The sequence below is a fragment of the Dryobates pubescens genome, chromosome 26 (assembly GCF_014839835.1).
Source record: "Dryobates pubescens isolate bDryPub1 chromosome 26, bDryPub1.pri, whole genome shotgun sequence".
Taxonomy (NCBI): Eukaryota; Metazoa; Chordata; class Aves; order Piciformes; family Picidae; genus Dryobates; species Dryobates pubescens.
The window spans coordinates 3,325,438-3,343,906 of NC_071637.1; the positions used below are offsets into that span (position 1 = coordinate 3,325,438).

The 18,469-nt window shown below is 55.1% G+C and overlaps 1 protein-coding gene across 1 annotated transcript in view; it reads left to right on the forward strand.

Annotated features, from left to right (window-relative positions):
- RALY (RALY heterogeneous nuclear ribonucleoprotein) overlaps positions 1-18,469 on the forward strand; it is a 116,659-nt gene that overhangs the window by 43,942 nt on the left and 54,248 nt on the right. The window lies entirely within an intron of this gene.

Below are 18,469 nucleotides of genomic sequence, written 5' to 3' on the forward strand. Positions count from 1 at the left end.
TCAGTTCCACCCCACGGGGCAGGGCGTGCTGGGTTTGGGCTCGTTTTCCCTCCTGGTTCGTTGCTTATTTTGCTTCCCAAAGTCCTGTTTGCAGTTTGTGCTGAGTGGATGTGACTGTCAGTGACACCTCTGGGTGAGCTAGAGGTGGACTCTGCTCTTGACTTTCCTGGGGCAGCCCTCAGCAGGAGAGGTTTGCAGTGAGGAGCTGGGGGGAAGCGCTGCAGCTGGGGGATGTTGTGCTGGGGGCAGACACTGCCTTGAGCTGCTGTTGTGGTGAAGGGGGTGCCCAGAGTTGGGTCAGACCCCTGGCACTGCCTCTGCACAGGGTTAGCAGAGTGGCTGGAAGCTGCCTGGCAGAAGGGGACCTGGGGGTGCTGATGGCCAAGCAGCTGAAGAGGAGCCAGCAGTGCCCAGGTGGCCAAGAAAGCCAAAGGCCTCCTGGCTGGGATCAGCAATGCTGTGTCCAGCAGGAGCAGGGAGGGGATTGTCCTCTTGTACTCAGCTCTGGGGAGGCCACACCTTGAGTGTTGTGTCCAGTTTTGGGCACCTCAGTCCAAGAGAGATGTGGAGGTGCTGGAGCCAGGGCAGGGAAGGGCAAGGATGCTCTGAAGGGCCTGGAGAAGAAATCTGGTGAAGAGCAACTGAAGGAGCTGGGGATGGTTAGTGTGAAACAGGAGGCTGAGGGGAGACCTCATTGCTGTCTGCAGCTGCCTGAAAGGAGGCTGTGGAGAGGCTGCTGCTGGTCTCTTCTCACAGGTAATTAGTGATAGAACAAGAGGGAATGGCCTCAAGCTGTGGCTGGGGAGGTTTAGACTGGATATTAGGAAGAAGTTTTTTCATGGCAAGAGTGGTCAGGGATGGAATGTGCTGCTCAGGGAGGTGGTGGAGTGCCCAAGCCTGGCTGTGTTTCAGGGTGGTTTGGATGTGGTGCCTGGGGCTATGGTTTAGGAGTGACCCTTGCAGAGTAGGGCTCTGGGTTGGATTTGGTGCTCCTGAGGCTCTTTTCCAAGCTGAATGTTTCTGTGCTTCTGTCCTCTTGGCAGCGGGCTGGGGACAGCACACTCTTGAACGCCAGCAGCTCAGGGCTGTGTTTCTTAGCATTTGGATCAGGAGAAAGGGGATCCTGCTCTGGCAGGGGGGTTGGACCCAATGATCTCTGGAGGTCCCTTCCAACCTTTAATGTACTGTGACACTGTGTGAAATGCTGGTCCTGGAGGCAGGGTGGCTATTGGAAACTTGCTGTGCTTCCTGAGCAATGAAGTCAAAGAAGAGCTGAGCTGAGAGCTCTCTTCCTGGTTTTCTGGGAGTTTTGGGGAATGAGCAGAGGGGCTTGAGGTGAGGAAAAGCTGGAGTTTGCTACAACAGAGGGGGGATGAAGATTTTGGGGTGTAATGATGCTATACACAATTCATGACTTGTAGAGAGAGCAATGTGTGGATGAGAAGCTCAAGAGGAGCCAGCAGTGAGCACTTGCAGCCCAGAGAGCCAAGCAGAGCCTGGGCTGCAGCAAGAGAAGTGTGGCCAGCAGGGCCAGGGAGGGGATTCTGCCCCTCTGCTCCACTCTGCTGAGCCCACAGCTGCAGCTCTGGGGCCAGTTCTGGAGCCTCTGTGCCAGGAAGGCTCTGGAGGGGCTGGAAGGTGTCCAGAGAAGGGCCAGGAGGAGGAGCAGAGGGCTGGAGTTGCTCTGCTATGAGGACAGACTGAGGGAGCTGGGGCTGTTCAGTCTGGAGAAGAGAAGGCTCTGAGGAGACCTAATTGTGGCCTTCCAGGATCTGCAGGGGGCTCCAGGAAAGCTGGGAAGGGACTTTTGAGGGTGTCAGGGAGTGATAGGACTGGGAGGAATGGAGCACAACTAGAAATGGGGAGATTGAGCTTGGATGTGAGGAAGAAGTTGTTGCCCATGAGGGTGGTGAGAGCCTGGCACAGGCTGCCCAGGGAGGTGGTGGAAGCCTCCTGGCTGGAGGTGTTTGCAGCCAGGCTGGAGGTGGCTGTGAGCAACCTGCTGTGGTGTGAGGTGTCCCTGGCCATGGCAGGGGGTTGGAACTGGCTGAGCCTTGAGGTCCCTTCCAACCCCTAACAATTCCATGATTCTATGCTGTTGTCAAGAGTGGACTTTGCTCCTGCAGTTCTGAGAGAGATGGATCCAAGCAGATCCTCAGTTTCCAGTTTGTCAGGGTTTAGAGTCCTGCTGTAACCCGTTTGATTTGATTGCTCTCATGGCTGGGTTTTACCTTGGGAACTTAGGTAGGAGGTAGGAAATAAAATGAATATCACCAGGTAAAAATGTTTCTCCTGCAGGTGGGAGAGCTGCTGTTGCTTGCTGGCCCTCAGGAGATCCCAGGTACAATAAAGAGCCAAGAACTGTACTTTTCTTACTGTATTTGGCAGTGTAATTGAGGAAGCTCTGACTGACAGAAGGGAAAAGCTTCACCTGCACTTTACTGATTATCTGCTACTGAGCCCCCCCCCAGAGGGTTGGAAGTGTCCCCTGGTGGAAGTTCACAGAGCATCCTCAGGTAGCTGAGCAGCCCCTGGGTGGCTGGGATGGTTTTGCTGAGCTCTGAGAAGCAGCAGAGCGTGGGAGCAGGCCACAAATAACCCCAGGCTCTAAGCGCTGGCTCGGGTCATGCCACAGCTCCCACAGTTCCTGTGCTCCCAAGGATTAGGGTGGCACATGGCAGCCCTTTAAGCTGCAATCTGATGGTGACCTTCTTAGCAGCCTGTGGGCCAAGGGAGGAAGCCATAGGAGGAGAGGTTCCTTGCTTTAGCCTCCAGGGCAGGGGTCAGGGGGAGGTGGCAGGCAGCGGCGGCCAGCGAGGTGCAAGCTCTGGTGGAGGCCTCGCTGTCTGCTCTGGAGGAGGGTGTGGGATGTGAGCAGTGCCTCCACAGGGCTCATGGTCCAGTCTGAAAAGCTTAAGTGTGGCACAGAGTTACCCCCTGTGCCTGAGCCAGAGTGGGCAGCAGCATAACTTGAGTATCCCATGGGAAAGGTGCAGTTAGAGAATCCCAGAATGGGTTGGGCTGGAAATGTCCTGCAGCTTCCCCTTCTGAGCTGTGACACAGAATGGGTTGGGTTGGAAATGTCCTGCAGCTTCCCCTTCTGAGCTAGGACACAGAATGGGTTGGAAATGTCCTGCAGCTTCCCCTTCTGAGCTGTGACACAGAATGGGTTGGGTTGGAAATGTCCTGCAGCTTCCCCTTCTGAGCTGACACAGAATGGGTTGGGAATGTCCTGCAGCTTCCCCTTCTGAGCTGTGACACAGAATGGGTTGGGTTGGAAATGTCCTGCAGCTTCCCCTTCTGAGCTGACACAGAATGGGTTGGGAATGTCCTGCAGCTTCCCCTTCTGAGCTGTGACACAGAATGGGTTGGGTTGGAAATGTCCTGCAGCTTCCCCTTCTGAGCTGACACAGAATGGGTTGGGTTGGAAATGTTCTGCAGCTTCCCCTTCTGAGCTGGGACACAGAATGGGTTGGGTTGGAAATGTCCTGCAGCTTCCCCTTCTGAGCTGGGACACAGAATGGGTTGGGTTGGAAATGTCCTGCAGCTTCCCCTTCTGAGCTGGGACACAGAATGGGTTGGGTTGGAAATGTTCTGCAGCTTCCCCTTCTGAGCTGTAACACAGAATGGGTTGGGTTGGAAATGTCCTGCAGCTTCCCCTTCTGAGCTGGGACACAGAATGGGTTGGGCTGGAAATGTCCTGCAGCTTCCCCTTCTGAGCTGTGACACAGAATGGGTTGGGTTGGAAATGTCCTGCAGCTTCCCCTTCTGAGCTGGGACACAGAATGGGTTGGGTTGGAAATGTCCTGCAGCTTCCCCTTCTGAGCTGACACAGAATGGGTTGGGCTGGAAATGTCCTGCAGCTTCCCCTTCTGAGCTGACACAGAATGGGTTGGGTTGGAAATGTCCTGCAGCTTCCCCTTCTGAGCTGGGACACAGAATGGGTTGGGTTGGAAATGTCCTGCAGCTTCCCCTTCTGAGCTGTAACACAGAATGGGTTGGGCTGGAAATGTCCTGCAGCTTCCCCTTCTGAGCTGTAACACAGAATGGGTTGGGTTGGAAATGTCCTGCAGCTTCCCCTTCTGAGCTGTAACACAGAATGGGTTGGGAATGTCCTGCAGCTTCCCCTTCTGAGCTGACACAGAATGGGTTGGGTTGGAAATGTCCTGCAGCTTCCCCTTCTGAGCTGTGACACAGAATGGGTTGGGCTGGAAATGTCCTGCAGCTTCCCCTTCTGAGCTGACACAGAATGGGTTGGGCTGGAAAAGCTCTCTAACTTCAACCAGTCCAACCATCAACCCAACACCACCATGGCCTTCAAACCATGGCTCAAAGTGCCATGGCCACACATTCCTCCCAGGGATGGGGACTCCACCACCTCCCTGGCAGCCTGTTCCAATCCCTGACCATTCTTGCAGCAAAGGAGTTTTTCCTCACCTCCAGCCTAACCCTCCCCTGGCACAGTTTCAGGCCATTTCCTCTCCTTCTACCACCTGATCCTAGGGAAAAGAGCCCAACTCTCACCTCACTGCAACCTCCTTTCAGGGAGCTGTAGAGAGCAATGAGGTCTCCCCTCAGCCTCCTCTTCTCCAGGCTCAACAATCCCAAGTCCCTCAGCTGCTCCTTACCAGTCCTGTTCTCAAACATCTTCACAAGAAGCTGGCCAGGAGCAGGCAGTGTGAGCTTGCAGCACAGAAAGCAAATCACAGCCTGGGCTGCATCCAAAGCAGCATTGCCAGAGGAGCCAGAGAGGTGATTCTGCCACTTTGCTCTGCTCTGGGGAGACCTCACCTGGAGCACTGTGTGCAGGTCTGGAGCCCTCAAATATAGGAAGGAGATTGACCTGATGGAGAGAGTCCAGAGGAGGCCAGGAAAATGATCAGGGGCTTGGAGCACCTCTGCTACAAGGACAGGCTGAGGGAGCTGGGGGTGTTCAGCATGGAGAAGAGGAGGCTCTGGGGAGACCTAATAGCAGCCTGCCAGCACCTGAAGGGGGCTACAAGAAGGATGGAGAGAGACTGTTTGCAAAGGCCTGCAGGGACAGGCCCAGTGGCAATGGCTTCAAACTAGAGCAGAGCAGATTGAGATTGGATGTGAGGAACAAGTTCTGCACCATGAGGGTGGTAGAACACTGGAACAGGTTGCCCAGGGAGGTGGTTGGGGTCCCATCCCTGGAGATATTCAAGGTGAGGTTCAACAAGGTTCTGGGCAACCTGATGTAGTTGAGGTTGTCCCTGCTGACTGCAGAGGGGTTGGACTGGATGAACCTTGGAGGTCCCTTCCAACCCAGACCATTCATGACCCAGAGCTGCAGCTGTGGTCTCAGCAGAGTGGAGCAGAGGGGCAGAATCCCCTCCCTGGCCCTGCTGGCCACACTTCTCTTGCTGCAGCCCAGGCTCTGCTTGGCTCTCTGGGCTGCAAGTGCTCCCTGCTGGCTCCTGCTGAGCTTCTCCTCCCCCAGCACCCCCAAGGCCTTTTCTTCAGGGCTGCTCTCCAGCCAGTCCCTTGCCAGTCTGGATCAGTGCCCTGCCCCAGCTGCAGCACCTTGCATCAGGATGCCTCCACACCAGGGCCTGAGGCAAGCTGAAGTGCAGTGGCTGAGCTGTTGGGGAATTCTGCTGAGGAGCAGGGGAATGGCTGCAGGGAGTCTGTGGTTTCCTTTTGGCCAGCCAGAGGGGAGTCCTGGAGGCAGCCTGCTTTAGTCTGCTCTGTCCACCCCTCCGAAACACCTCCTCTGACAACACTTCATCCTGCAGGCAGCACCTCTGCCCTCTCCTCTGGAGCCAGAGGGGCTGCTGGAAGGAGACCACGTACCAGCAGGTGGGGGGAGTTGATACCCTGCTGCATTTTGGCATCCAAAGCCAAGCAGTGGAGCTTGGCCCACCTGCCCCTCCACGTTATCCACATCACCTCCTTCTGCAGGATGCTGCCTTTTCTGCTCCTGTGGTTTCCTGCTTCTCATAAGTATTGAGGATGCCTCTGCATTGTTTACCTGACCCTCACATGCAGTCACAGACTTCACAGCCTCTGCCTTGGCCCCTGTTACACTTCCCAAAGCCTCCTCCTTGCCTGGGCCCTCTAATCACTCCAGCAGCACCCATGCTTTATGCCTTGGTTATGCCTCTCTTCCTTGTAATTAATTTTCACACTCCCTTGGCTGTCCCTGCTGCCCTCTTTTATTTAATTTATTGCTCACTAGCCATCATAACCCCTGGGCAAGCCTTTAATTTATCTCTTCCTGGGTCCCCTCAGCCCCCTCTGTCCTTTGCCTTTATTGATTTCTCCAGTCTGATTTCACCCTGGGTTAGCTGTTGTCTCCTCCTCTTCCCTCCCCTTCAAAACCACTCAGCTGAGTTTTCTCCCCCCACCACTGACCTTGCTGCCTTGTCATTCCCAGCCCAACAAGGGCTGAGATTGCTGTTTGCTGGGTCCCCACCTTGCTTGTGCTCACTTCCCACCCCAACCTCCATGTGTCTCAATCACAGAAGCGAAGGTGATTCCCATCCTGGATGCTGTGATAATGAGATGGTCCTTCTCCAGCAAGCCTCCTCCAAATCTAAGAGGTTTGGTGGCCAGAACCTCAGAGCAGCCTTCCAGAACCTGAAGGGAGCTCCAGGAGAGCTGGGGAGGGACTTTGGACAAGGGCTTGGGAGTGCCAGGACAAGGGACAATGGCTTGGAGCTGGGAGAGGGGAGATTGAGAGTGGAGGTGAGGAAGAAATTCTTTGCAGTGAGGCTGGGGAGACACTGGCACAGGTTGCCCAGGGAGGCTGTGGATGCCCCCTCCCTGGAGGTGTTCAAGGCCAGGTTGGATGAGGCTTTGACCAACCTGGGCTGGTTGGAGGTGTCCTTGCCCATGGCAGGGGGTTGGAACTGGATGAGCTTCAAGGTGTCCAGTTCTGGGCCCCTCAGTTTAGGAAGGATGTTGACTTGCTGGAACGAGTCCAGAGAAGAGCAACAAAGTTGGTGAGGGGTTTGGAACATAAGCCCTACGAGGAGAGGCTGAGGGAGCTGGGGTTGCTTAGCCTGGAGAAGAGGAGACTCAGGGGTGACCTTATTACTCTCTACAACTACCTGAAGGGAGGTTGTAGACAGACGGATGTTGGTCTCTTCTCCCAGGCAAGCAGTACCAGAACAAGAGGACACAGTCTCAGGCTGCGCCAGGGGAGATTCAGGCTGGATGTTAGAAAAAAGTTCTATACAGAAAGAGTGATTGCACATTGGAATGGGCTGCCTGGGGAGGTGGTGGAGTCGCCATCACTGGAGGTTTTTAGGAGAAGACTTGACGGGGTACTTGGTGCTGTGGGTTAGTTGCTTGGGCGGTGTGGGATTGGTTGATGGGTTGGACGCGATGATCTTGAAGGTCTCTTCCAACCTGGTTTATTCTATGTATTCTATGTATTCTATGTATTCTATGTCTCTTCCAACCTAAACCATTCTATGATGCATGCTCTGCTGAGGTGCCTGCAGGCAGTCCCCTGCTGCTGGGGCAGGGCTGGACTTGTGTTAAACTCAGCTGCCTTTCAGCTCTGTGCAGGGGGAGATGTTTGTGTCTCAGCCTCTCTTTAGTCCTTTAGATGAGAAAGTGCTGCTGTGGCTGCCCTGGGGAGACTTGGCTGCTCCTTCCCTTCTGAAGCTTTTGTCCTGGGCTGCATTTCAGTAGTGAGCATATTGTGAAAGTGGAGAGGGACTAAACAACCTTTCCTCTGCCTTTTAGCTGCTCCCTGCCTGCCACAGCTCGCAGGAGCTGGATGTCCACAGGGTCAGACAAAGAGGGAACCTTCAGCTTTGCTCTGTGGTGATGAAGAATGGAATGCTCTTAGTTATGATCCAGAAATAAATGGCTCCTTTCACCTCCCCCTGCACAGAGCTGAAAGCCAGTTCAGTTTAACACAAGTCCATATCCCTGCCCCAGCAGTGAGGGGCTGCCTGCAGGCACCTCAGCAGGGAGTGCGTCATGGAATGGTTTAGGATGGAAGAGAGCTTCAAGATCATCCAGTTCCAGACCAGCTCCTGCCATTACCACAGTGGGTTTGGAAAACACAGTGCTGCAGATCCAAGGAGTTCTGTTGATATCTCAGGCCATGGGATTGGCAAACTGAGCCCAAAAGTGGCAGAGGGGCAGAGCTGGGAGGCTGGAGCCAGGTGGGGATTGGTCTCGTCTCACATGCAACAAGGGACAGGACAGGAGGAAACAGCCTCAGGTTGTGCCAGGGGAGGTTCAGGTTGGATGCTAGGGAAAAGTTCTTCCCAGCAAGGGTTCTCAGGCACTGTCCCAGGCTGCCCAGGGAGGAGGTGGAGTCCCCCATCCCTGCAGGGGTTTCAAAGCTGCCTGGATGTGGTGCTGCTGAGGGCTGTGGTTCAGTGGCAGTGGCTCAGCAGCAGTGCTGGGGCTGTGAGCCCTGGGGGAGTGCTTGGATTTGATGGTCTCAGAGGTCCCTTCCAACCTCAGCAGTTCTGTGGTTCTGAGCAGAGACCTTTGTCACTGCACCTTGAGCAAGCTTAGTTGATCAGATGGTGCTGGGTGATAGGTTGGACTGGATGATCTTGAAGGGCTCTTCCAACCTGGTTAATTCTGTTCTATTCTATTCTATTCTACTCTGTTCTGTTCTGTTCTGTTCTATTCTATTATACTCTATTCTATTCTGTTCTATTCTATTCTATTCTACTCTATTCTATTCTGTTCTGTTCTACTCTATTCTGTTCCATTCTATTCTATTCTACTCTATTCTGTTCTGTTCTATTCTATTCTATTCTATTCTATTCTACTCTATTCTGTTCTGTTCTATTATATTCTACTCTATTCTATTCTGTTCTGTTCTTTTCTATTCTATTCTACTCTATTCTGTTCTGTTCTATTCTATTCTATTCTATTCTACTCTATTCTATTCTATTCTGTTCTATTCTATTCTGTTCTGTTCTATTCTGTTCTGTTGCCCTCTGGCACAAGAGTTTTTATTCAGATGAGCATCAGTTGAAACCCTGCAGGTGAGAGTCATGCCTGGTTGTGGAGAAGGTCATGGATTAATTCCTGGCCCAGGCTCAAATATTGGGGCCCTCTACCTAGCTGGAGTGGTCCTCAGAGGTAAAACCACATGGGGTTGGTTGTGTAACTGGGATCAAGCTCAGCCCTGTCTGCCTCACAGCAGGTGTGGCTGAAGATGCTGTGAGGAGGGTTAGGACAGGAGCCTCACAGGTTCACAGAAGGGATCTGTGGCCAGGACAGTCACACAGCATGGAACAACAGCCAGGCAGAACTGATGCAAAGGACAGGAGATGTTCTGCTGGTGACTGAGCCCTCAGGCCATTTCTGCAGAGCCATGTGTCCTACCCACATGCTTTGAGGCCAGCAGGACAGAAGTCAGTGAGTCACAGAATGGTCTGGGTTGGAAGGGACCTTCAGGATCATCCAGTTCCAACCCCCCTGCCATGGGCAGGGACACCTCCCACCAGCCCAGGCTGCTCAAGGCCTCATCCAGCCTGGCTTTGAACACCTCCAAGGAGGAGGCAGCCACAACCTCCCTGGGCAACCTGTGCCAGTGTCTCCCCACTCTCACTGGAAAGCATTTCTTTCTAATATCTAGCCCAAATCTTCCCTTCTGAGCCTTCAATCCATTCCCCCTCATCCTCCCAGCAGGGAGAGGTTGTCCTGCTCAGAGCCAGCAGCCAGGTCCCTGGCGCTCAGTTCAGAGTTTTGCTGTGACTTTGTAGGGCTGCTGTTCTGAGAGAAATGACCCCAGAAAATGCTTCCTTGAGGTGTTTCTGGTTGGATTTGTGGTGTGTTTTTTTTTCTCCTCCCAGGTGGTGGCATTTCATCCTCATAAGCATTTTTGCACAGAGCTGTCTCTCTGGCACGCTGTAATCCGTCGATCAGAAGCTCCATGGCGGAGCCGCATGTGGCACAAAAATCCTTCCCAGCCCTTATCAGCATCAGGCTCAGCTGCAAGAGGAAACAAAGCCACAGGAGGGGCTCTGCCAGCCACTTGCTGCTGTCCTCTTTGTCCTTTGTCTCTCCTTCCAGTCCTGCCTTTCCACAGAGTAGTAGGGAGTAGTTGAGGCCCTGTCCCTGGCGGTGTTTAAGCCCAGGCTGGATGAGGCTCTGGCCAGGCTGATCTAGTGTGAGGTGTCCCTGCCCATGGCAGGGGGGTTGGAACTGCATGATCCTTGTGGCCCCTTCCAACCCTGACTGATTCTATGATACTATGGAAGAGACCTCCAGAGATCACCCAGTCCAACCCCCCTGCCAGAGCAGGGTCACCCAGGGCAGGTCACACAGGAACACATCCAGGTGGGGCTTGAGAGTCTCCAGAGCAGGAGACTCCACAGCCTCTCTGGGCAGCCTGCTCCAGGGCTCCAGCACCCTCACAGCAAAGAATTTTCTCCTCATGTTGAGGTGGAACCTCCTGGGTTTTGTGGAAACATAGAATCAGAGAATCAATAAGGTTGGAAAAGACCTCAGAGGTCATCAAGTCTAACCTGTCACCCAGCACCTCCTGGCAGCTAAACCATGGCTCCAAGGGCCTCATCCAATCCCCTCTTGAACACCTCCAGGGATGGGGACTCCACCATCTCCCTGGGCAGCACATCCCCAGGGCCAATCTCTCTTGCTGGGAAGAACTTTCTCCTCACCTCCAGCCTAAACCTCCCCTGGCACAGCTTGAGACTGTGTCCTCTGGTGCTGGGTGCCTGGGAGAAGAGACCAACCCCCTCCTGGCTCCAGCCTCCCTTCAGGGAGTTGCAGAGAGCAAGAAGGTCTCCCCTGAGCCTCCTCTTCTGCAGGCTAAGCAACCCCAGCTCCCTCAGCCTCTCCTCCCAGGGCTGTGCTCCAGACCCCTCCCCAGCTTTGTTGCCCTTCTCTGGACACCTTCAAGTCTCTCAATGTCCTTCTTAAACTGAGGAGCCCAGAACTGGACACAGTTTGTGTCCATTGCCCCTTGTCCTGTCACAGGACAGCACTGGAAAGAGTCTGGCTCCCTCTTGACACCCACTCCTCAGATATTTGTAACCATTGATCAGATCTCCTCTCACTCCTTTTGAACTCCTAATGGTGGTACCTGGAGGGAGATGTCACCTCAGTTGCAGGCAGGCACTTGGCTGGTGTGAGCTCTGCATGCAGACTGGGAACACATCTGCAGGAGACAGCACTGCTTAGGAGCACAGCAGGCCAGATGTGGCACCTCCAGTGCAAGAGGTGGTGGCCAGCATCATGGTGTCTGCACTGGAAATCCTTTGTGAGGGCAAGACTGGGAGCAGAGATGCAGCCCCTGCCTTTGGCCCTTCCCAGGAGCCCCATCTCAGAGCTGTGAGTTGTATGGGAGCAGGGAGTGCCCCAGGGGCTCATTCCCAAATCCCTGCAAGCCTCCTGCTGGGACTGATGCTGCTGCAGCAGCCCCAAGGCTGGCAGGAGGGCTGGAGAAGTGTGTGAGGTCCATTCCCTGCCCATGACAGGAGGCTTGGAACTAATCATTGAGCAGAATGGGTTGGGTTGGGTTGGAAGGGACCTTGAAGATCATCTAGATCCAACCCCCTGCCATGGGCAAGGTCACCTTCCACCAGACCAGGCTGCTCAAGGCCATGTCCAGCCTTGCCTGGAACACATTGTGATCATCTGGATGATCTTTAAGGTCCCTTCCAACCCAACCCATTCTATCAGTCCATGAGTGCATGACCTGATGCTGCCTTGTGCTACAGAAATGGGATGGTTCCTACTGCACCACCCCCCAGCTTCTGGTCTGCTCATCTTGAGAGCACCTCACCCATGCCCACATTTCTGAGTTCCACAGTCCCTCTGCTCTGCACTGCCAGAAGTGTTTCTGTAGCATCTACAATTGTGGCTCCTTCCCCAGCCCTCCTGCAGCCCCTTCAGGTCCTGCAAGGCTGCTCTAAGGCCTCCCCAGAGCCTTCTCTTCTCCAGGCTGAACAGCTCCAACTCTCAGCCTGGCCCCACAGGGGAGGTTCTGCAGCCCTCTGATCATCTTTATGGCCTCCTCTGGCCCCTCTCCAGCAGCTCCAGGTCCTTGTGCTGGGGGCCCCAGAGCAGGAGGCAGTGCTGCAGGGGGGCTCTGAGCAGAGCAGAGCAGAGGAGCAGAATCCCCTCCCTGTGCTGCTGCTCTCCCTGCTCTGCCTGCAGCTCAGCACTCAGCTGGCTCTGGGCTGCCAGGGACCACTGCTGGCTCCTGGGCAGTTTGTCACCAACTGACACCCCCAAGGCCTTCTCCTCCAGGCTGCTGTCAGCCATTCCTCACCCAGCCTGGGTTTGTGCTTGGGGTTGTCCTCTCCCTGGTGCAGGACCTTGCACTTGGCCTTCATGAGGTTGGCTTGGGCTCACCTCTCAAACCTGTTCAAGTCCCTCTGGGTGTCATCCCTTCCCCCCAGCCTGTCAGCTGCACCACACAGCTTGGTGTCCTCACCTGCAAACTTGCTGAGAGTGCCCTGAATGCCACTGTCCACACCACTGACAAAGATGTTAAGCAGCACTGGTCCCAGTGCTGACCCCTGAGGGTCACCTCTGCCCGCTGGTCTCCATGGTTTGGGCTTCTTTGCCCTCACCTTTTGTCACATCTGTGTGCACTCCCTCGGCACCAGAGCTGCCTCAGTGGTGCAGTGATCTCAGTCTGGAGCAGCAGCACTCCCTGACTCTCAGTTTCATCTTAAGCCATGGCATTAATATCAGACTTGCAAGGCATTAGGCTTGTGTGGAGATGCTGCTCTTTGTGTGAGCAGGCAGCTGATGGAAGCCTTAATGCTGCAGGTGCTGTGCTGCCAATCCACCTCAAGCTGCACTGCATTAGCACTCTGCTATCAGAAATCTCCCTCCTGGCAGCAGCAATCTCCCTCCCAACAGAGAGCCTGGGGAAGCAGAGAGCTCTGCCTTTGTGTCTGGGCATGTGGCTGTGTGCTGCTTTTCTGCCTTGCTGTTTGGATTTGCAGAGAGTCTGGCACGTCACTAATGCCTCCTAGGGCCCTGGAGGTGAGTGGGGATCAAAACCACAGCATCCTGCTGCCAAACATGTTGGGGTTGTAAAGGAGCCACCAAGGCTCTCTACAGCTCCCTGAAGGGAGGTTGGAGCCAGCTGGGGGTTGGTCTCTTCTCCCAGGCACCCAGCACCAGAACAAGAGGACACAGTCTCAAGCTGTGCCAGGGGAGCTTTAGGCTGGAGGTGAGGAGAAAGTTCTTCCCAGCAAGAGAGATTGGCCCTGGGGATGTGCTTCCCAGGGAGGTGGTGGAGTCCCCATCCCTGGAGGTGTTCAAGAGGGGCTTGGATGTGGCTCTGGGAGCCATGGTTTAGTTGTCAGAAGGTGCTGGGTGACAGCTTGGACTGGATGATCTCTGAGGTCACTGCTGAGCCACTGCTGGCTTTCAGTTCAGAAAGTGGGACAAAAGGCAGGGAACAGCATGCTGGAGTTACAAAACCCAACTGCTGTGGCTGAGAATTGTGTTAGAAAAGACTTTGCTGCTTTTCTCACTGCAATTCTCCACCAGGACCACAGCAGGCTGGGGGTTCCCCCCCCCCCCCCCACCTTATTCCAATCAGCAAACACAGCTTAGCTCAAGGCAAATCCTTCTTATCCTTTCCTGATTCATCACTCCCTTACCCTGTACCAGACCCATCACTTGTCTCAGGGTTTAAATCCAGGAGCCCAGCTGGGATGAAGAGCTGGGGAGGGAGAGGAGTGCTGCTCTAAGAAGCCTGTCTGCAGAGAGGGGACATTTTAGATTGGGTGTTAGGGGAAAACTTAGATCCACTTTCAGGCTGGAGATGAGGGAGCAAATTCTTTGCTGCAAGAGTGGTCAGGGACTGGCACAGGCTGCCCAGGGAGGTGGTGGAGTCCCCACCCTTGAGGTGTTCAGGGAATGTGTGGCCATGGCCCTTGGGGCTGTGGTTTGGTGGCCATGGTGGGGTTGGGCTGATGGTTGGACTGGATGATCTTAGAGGGCTTTTCTTAGAGGGCTTTTCCAACCCAAACCATCCCTGGAGGTGTGGAAGAAAGCTGTGGCCATGGCCCTTGGGGCCATGGTTTGGTGGCCATGGTGGGGTTGGGCTGATGATTGGACTGGATGATCTTAGAGGGCTTTTCCAACCCAAACCATCCCTGGAGTTGTGGAAGGAAGCTGTGACCATGGCACTTGGGGCCATGGTTTGGTGGCCATGGTGGGGTTGGGCTGATGGTTGGACTGGATGATCTTAGAGGGCTTTTCTTAGAGGGCTTTTCCAACCCACACCATCCCTGGAGGTGTGGAAGAAAGCTGTGGCCATGGTACTTGGGTCATGGCTTGATTGCCACGGTGGGGTTGGGCTGATGGTTGGACTCAATGACTTTGAAGAGCTTTTCCAACCCAAACTATTCTGTGATTCTTGTTTAATGAAAACAATGAATACAGCACTGACAGAGTCAAGCTGGGAAGCACACTTCCAGATGAGTAGATTATTGACTGAAAATCTGGAGAACAGGGCTGGGGAGGAGCAGCTGAGGGAGCTGGGGGGGTTCAGTGTGGAGAAGAGGAGGCTGAGGGAGACCTCATTGATCTCTATAGCTCCCTGCAAGGAGGTTGCAGTGAGTTGGGGGTTGGGTTCTGCTTCCTAGTCTCAGGTGAGGAAAGGACCTGAAGTTGTGCCAGGGGAGGGTTAGGTTGGAGATGGGGCCAAATTTCTTTGCTGCAGGAGTGGTCAGGGACTGGCACAGGCTGCTCAAGGATGTGGTGGAGTCCCCATCCTTGAGGTGTTCAGGGAATGTGTGGCCATGGCCCTTGGGGCCCTGGTTTGGTGGGGTTGGGTTGATGATTGGACTGGATGATCTTAGAGGGCTTTTCTTAGAGGGCTTTTCCAACCCAAACCATCCCTGGAGGTGTGGAAGAAAGCTGTGGCCATGGCACTTGGGGTCATGGTTTGGTGGCCATGGTGGGGTTGGGTTGATGATTGGACTGGATGATCTTAGAGGGCTTTTCTTAGAGGGCTTTTCCAACCCACACCATCCCTGGAGGTGTGGAAGAAAGCTGTGGCCATGGCCCTTGGGGCCCTGATTTGATGGCCATGGTGGGGTTGGGTTGATGATTGGACTGGATGATCTTAGAGGGCTTTTCTTAGAGGGCCTTTCCAACCCAAACCATCCCTGGAGGTGTGGAAGAAAGCTGTGGCCATGGCACTTGGGGCCATGGTTTGGTGGCCATGGTGGGGTTGGGTTGCTGGCTGGCCTGGATGATCCTGGAAAGCTTTTCCAGCCCAAACAATTCTGTGGTTCTCTGACCATCATCTGGTGTGGCTATGAGCAGTTAGGTCAAAGGGTGCAAGGGAATGCATCTGGGCTGTGCCAGCTGAGCTAACTTGCTGATCCTCCATTAATCCCCTAATTGCCTTTGCCTTTCCTTTCCTTTTCTTTAAACCATTGACTCCCAAATTACTGAGCTGAGTTGCAAATGCTCTGGAACATAAAACTGAAGGTCTCCCTATTGGCAATCTTGGGACTGCAAATTGCATTTGTTGTGGAGGGAAGGGGGGGGAAAAACCCCAACCAAACACTAATGAGGCAGTGTCTGGTTAATGGGCTGCAGGTTGCAATTTCTGTGCACTTAGGTAAAGCAAAATACAGCCAGGGAGGGGATCATTATGAAAGGACCCTTTCCCCTGAGTCAGCAGAGTTCAGAGCTGGGAAGGAAACAGATCTATATGCCATCAAACTTCCAGAGGAGACCTTGCCCTGGGATGAGCTGACTGGTGTGGGGTGGGCAGAGAGGGAGTGGTTGGGGTCTCAGAGCTCAAAAAGCCAGAGCAGAGCATCTCCTGCTTGAACTGGGCTGGCCTCCCTTTGGGAACCTTCTGAGCTGTGGCCTTGCAGTGTCTGCAGGGGGCTCCAAGAAAGCTGGGGAGGGACTTCTGAGGGGGTCAGGGAGTGATAGGACTGGGGGGGATGGAGCAAAACTAGAAATGGAGAGATTGAGCTTGGATGTTAGGCAGAAGTTGTTGCCCATGAGGGTGGTGAGAGCCTGGCACAGGCTGCCCAGGGAGGTGGTGGAAGCCTCCTGCCTGGAGGTGTTTGCAGCCAGGCTGAAGGTGGCTGTGAGCAACCTGCTGTGGTGTGAGGTGTCCCTGGCCATGGCAGGGGGGTTGGGGCTGGCTTGAGCCTTGAGGGCCCTTCCAACCCTGCCAATTCTGTGATGCTATGATCCCATGAACAGGGAAAGCAAAAAGTGCACAAACCACCAATAAACCCTGACAATTCTGTGATTCTATGATTCAAGGCCAGCCCTGTGGCACCAAGGAGCAGCCTTAGGATCCCTCCAAGGAGGATACCTTGTCAGCCCTGTGGAAATAGCCCTGCTGGCTTTCCCTGGGGCTCTGGCTGTGGAGGAGCAGCCTCAGACGTGCAGCTGCCTGTGCATCTGGGGAGAGGGACAGGTGGGACATGGCACACTCATCTTTGCTCTGTCAGAAGCACCTGGCAGGCTGGGGGTAAATATTCTGAGAGCAGTGAGGAGCAGTGGCTCTGTCAGTGCAGTCCCAGAGACATGGAGACCTCCTTGGGAGTGCTGGTGGGCAGCAAGTTCTGCATGGGGCAGCAATGTGCCCTGGGGGCCAAGAAGGCCAATGGCTGCATTCAGAGGAGTGTGGCCAGCAGAGCCAGGGAGGTTCTCCTCCCCCTCTGCTCTGCCCTGCTGAGGCCACACCTGGAATATTGCATCCAGCTCTGGGCTGCGCAGGTCAGGAGGGACAGAGATCTGCTGGAGAGAGTCCAAGGGAGGGCTGCAAGGATGCTGAAGGGACTGCAGCACTGCCTGGGGAGGAGAGGCTGAGAGCCCTGGGGGTGGTTAGCCTGGAGAGGAGAAGACTGAGGGGATCTGGTCAATGGTTACAATCATGTCCAGGGTGGTGTCAGGAAGGGGCCAGGCTCTTTTTGATGGTGTCCTGTGACAGGACAAGGGGCAATGGACAGAGACTGGAACCCAGGAGGTTCCACTTCAACAGGAGGAGAAAATTCCTTACTGTGAGGGTGCTGAAGCCCTGGAGCAGGCTGCCCAGAGAGCCTGTGGAGTCTCCTCCTCTGGAGACTTTCAGTCCCCACCAGGATGGGTTCCTGTGTGACCTGCTCTGGCAGGGGGGCTGGACTCTGGAGGTCCCTTCCACCCCCTCCCATCCTGTGCTGCACCTGGGGCTCCTGCAGGCTGTAGCTCCACTGCCCCGTATCGGTCCCTGGTTTCTCAGCACATCCCTGGGGCAGAGCCTGGCAGCTGTGTGCGGTGGCTGAGGCAGAGCTGGGATGCTGGGTGGTGACCATGCACTGATTTCAGTGCCAGCTCACAACTCCACCTGGCAGCTCCTTTGGTGACAGTGAAAAAAGGAGGAGTGAGGCAGGCCCTGCCCAGGTCTCACTCTGCAGCAGCTGCACCCAGGGAAGGAGCTTGGGCTGGAGGGAGAGGGTTCAGCAGCTGCTCCGTGGCGGGCGGATCAGCGCTGGGATGTGCAGCAGCTGCTGTCAGCAAAGCGTGGGGCTGAGCCTCATTAGCCCTGGCTGGGAGAGGCAGTTCAGCCTAATTGTTCCCTCTACTTAAAAACCAGAACCAGGAGAAGCTGCCAGCATGGATCCTCCGGGTGTGAAGTGCTGGAAATAATGGAGCCAAGGGCTGGCTGTCGGTGTTCAGAGCGGTGTGAAAAGAGCAGGGCTGCGAGGGAAGGCAGCAGAGAAAACATTTCCCCTGCTGCTCTGCTCTTCCACAGACACTCAGCTGCTTGCAGACTCTTCTGCCAAGTGTGCTGGTAGAGCCTTGTGGCAGAGGAGAGGGACTGTGTCTGGGCTGGGGTGCCTGGGGCTGGGGTCCCCCAGCAGGCTGGTGTCTCGCAGGAGTGCTGCCTCTGAGCGAGGGGAAGGAGGCTCTGGGGATGGATTTCATAGAAGGGGTTGGGAGGGACCTTCAAGATCAGCCAGTTCCAGCCCCCTGCCATGGCCAGGGACACCTCACACCAGCCCAGGCTGCTCAAGGCCTCAGCCAGCCTGGCTGCAAACACCTCCAGGGAGGAGGCTTCCACAGCCTCCCTGGGCAACCTGTGCCAGTGTCTCACCACCCTCATGGGGAACAACTTCTTCTTAACATCCAAGCTGAATCTCCCCATTTCTAGGTTTGCTTCATCCCCCCAGTCCTATCACTCCCTGACACCCTCAAAAGTCTCTACCCAGCCCTCCTGTAGCCCCTTCAGGTACTGCAAGGCTGCTTTGAGATCTCCTTGGAGCCTTCTCTTCTCCAGGCTGCACAGCCCCAGTTCCCTCAGCCTGCCCCCACAGGGGAGGTTCTGCAGCCTCTGATCATCTCTGTGGCCTCCTCTGGCCCCTCTCCAGCAGCTCCAGGTCCTTCTTGTGCTGGGGGCCCCAGAGCTGGAGGCAGTGCTGCAGGTGGGGGCTGAGCAGAGCAGAGCAGAGGGGCAGAATCCCCTCCCTGTGCTGCTGCTCTCCCTGCTCTGCCTGCAGCTCAGCACTCAGCT